General features: G+C 37.4%; 1 pseudogene; it reads right to left on the reverse strand.

The window, feature by feature from the left end:
- Positions 1-1,638: 1,638 nt before the first annotated feature.
- On the reverse strand, positions 1,639-2,570 carry LOC129619535 (olfactory receptor 10AG1-like; annotated as a pseudogene).
- Positions 2,571-2,876: the final 306 nt, after the last annotated feature.

A 2,876-nucleotide genomic window follows, 5' to 3' on the forward strand; every position in this document is an offset into this window, starting at 1 on the left:
GAAGCCCATTCTCTCTTCTAATACATATCCAGATATTGCTGACATATATACACACCAAGTAGAAAGATGCACATGTGAAATGTTATATGAATATAGGGAAGCTATATCCCTTTGTTTTGCAAAAATAGAGTTATGTTTTATACATGTATTTATGTACTTACATGTCTGAAAAGCTTGGGATTTCCTCACTGGCGTGGCTCTAAAACATTGTCTTGAGAGACTGTGCAGCATCACATGGTAAACGGACTCCCATGAGTAGTATGTTCCAAATGAGAACAGCTTACCTTTGCTTTGCTAGTGTTGTCTTTTGCAGTATTAAAAAAAAGCTTTTAATAAACATCCTTGAACAAACGCAACTAACCATCATTCTTGAGCAAATATTTTTTATGAGGCTTCATTGACATAGTTTTTAAAGTAAAAAAAAAAAAATCTACATATTTTTTTAAATCACTGTTCTCAAAAGATACAGAATTTATTCCAGATGATTAGAATAAAAACACCTTAATAAAATGACTGCTTACACAGTGTATTACATTCCTAGATCTATTGTAACAAATTATCACAAATTGAGTGGTTTAAAGAACAAAAGTTGACTTTCTCACATCTTTAAAAGCCAGTGTCCCAAATCACAGTGCTGGCAGGGTTTTCCTCTACAGACTCTAAACGGATAGTAACTCCTGGCCTCTTTCAGCTTTTGGTGGTCCCTGACCTGCTTTGCTTCATGGCTGTGTCACTCCTGGTTGCTTCCTCCATCTTCACATGGTGTTCTTCCGTGTCACTGCGTCTCTATGTTTAACTTAATCTCTCTTCCCCCCTTATAAGAACTAAAACACTGATCATAGGACATACTGCCCTTCCCTTAAATTGAGATAATCTTATTTCAAAGTCCTTAAGTGAATTACATCTGCAAAGGCTTTTATTTTCCTAACAAGTTCAGGTTTTCAGGTTATAACCTGACATATATTTAGAGGGATCAACATTCAACCCAATGCAGTTTATAGTTTAAATTCCTAATAGTCCTAATACTAAGAAGACACTACAAAAGCAAAACATGAAGCTACAAGCCAGAGGAAATGACGTCACTAGAGAGCAGTCAGCATTGAGGTAACAAAGGATCCTTTCAGGGTTTATACTCTGAAAGGGTTATGGACAGTTACAAAACAGAGAAAGAAAGAAAAACTGCAAGAAAGCACTCAGATTCCCCTACTCCCACCAACTTGGATGTGGTTGTTGTTTTCTCATCATCTAAATCCAATCATAAGTACAGAAAAGGACAGTGAATATGCCTGAAGGAATGGGAAGTTTCAAGCAAATTTCTTACACAGCATGACCATGATCATTAGTTATATAGCATTTAACTATCATTTTATTGATCAGGAAATCTTTTAACTCACTCTTTCCTAGTGAGAGGAAAGATAGGTCTTCAGAATAGATCATTGCCATGGAGATAATGTGTGCTTTGATAACCCAGAAACCCTTAGCTCTTTGAAACTAAGGTCCTTTCATATAATGTGAGATGGCAGTGATGATATTAACTATCATTTTATAGGAACATAGAAACAAACTAGATGATATTTTCTGATGTATTTACGTGAGAAACATAGAAACAAATTGCTTCTATAATTTCAAGCCTTCGAGTCAGGTTGATAATTTACTTAGTAGTTTTCTCAGTACTATGGTGATATCTTTGTTCCTCACAGTATATATAAAGGGATTCAACGTTGGGATCAAAACTGTGTAGAACAGAGAGATCAGCTTCCCAGGTTCTTCAGATTGATTTGGTTTGGGTTGCAAATAGGTGGTAGAGGCTGTGCCATAGAATAAGACCACCACTGTGAGGTGAAACAAGCAAGTAGAGAAGGCTTTAGCTAAAGCCCTCACTCTGGCGAATGTTGGAGATTATTTTATCATAGTCAGCAGAAATGGAACCATGATGAACACCACTGCAACTGCATAGACTGCTATCTCGTTCACAAATGCATCCCCATAGGCAAGCTTGAATATGGGGGGAGGTCTCAGAAAAAATGATTAATTGTGGTAGACCCACAAAAGGGCAGAGAGAAAACCTGCCATGTTTGCCCAATTACAACAGGAACTCCACTGACCTAGGAGGCAGTGACCAGCTGGACACAGACCTGGGGGCTCATAATCAGACCATAGTGAAGAGGGTTACAAATGGCCACGTAGCATTCATAGGCCATCACGGCCAGGAGGAGACACTCTAAACCTCCAAACAGAAGGACCAAAAACATTTGTGTAGCACAGGCAATGAAAGAAACATGCCCTTTCTGGTTCAGGAGGTTCGTGAGAATTCTTGGGATAGTGACAGTTACATAACAGATTTCTAAAATGGAAAAGTGGTTGAGGAAAAAGTACATGGGGGTCTGGAGAATAGGGTCAACTCTTGTTATCAATACAATGACACTCTTGCACATCAGGATGGTCAAATAGAGGACTAAAAATATCCCCAAAAGAATCCATTGGAAATTGGGAATATCAGAAAACCCCAAGAGGATAAATTCCTTCATTGTGGTGATATTTGATTTTTCTGTTCTTAATTTGTACTTCATCTGTAGATATGATAAATTCAAGATGGTTAATTCATTAATGCTTTTGAGCAACATTTCCCTTATGTTAACTGGATTAGATGCATGAACCTATTTACATAATCCCTTCAATTATTTCTGCCTTTGCCTTGCTCAGTTTCTAAGAAATGAGATTTGAAACTTCAGCAATGAACTGATGTGCAGTTAAAATCAATTAGAGAAATAAAATCCTCATTTTTTACACTTGGATGTGCTGATACTAGAGGGCTTCTCTGTATCTCAGCAGTAAAAGAATTTGCCTGAAATGCAGGAAATACAGGAGATGTAGGT

The sequence above is a fragment of the Bubalus kerabau genome, chromosome 9 (assembly GCF_029407905.1).
Source record: "Bubalus kerabau isolate K-KA32 ecotype Philippines breed swamp buffalo chromosome 9, PCC_UOA_SB_1v2, whole genome shotgun sequence".
Taxonomy (NCBI): domain Eukaryota; kingdom Metazoa; phylum Chordata; class Mammalia; order Artiodactyla; family Bovidae; genus Bubalus; species Bubalus kerabau.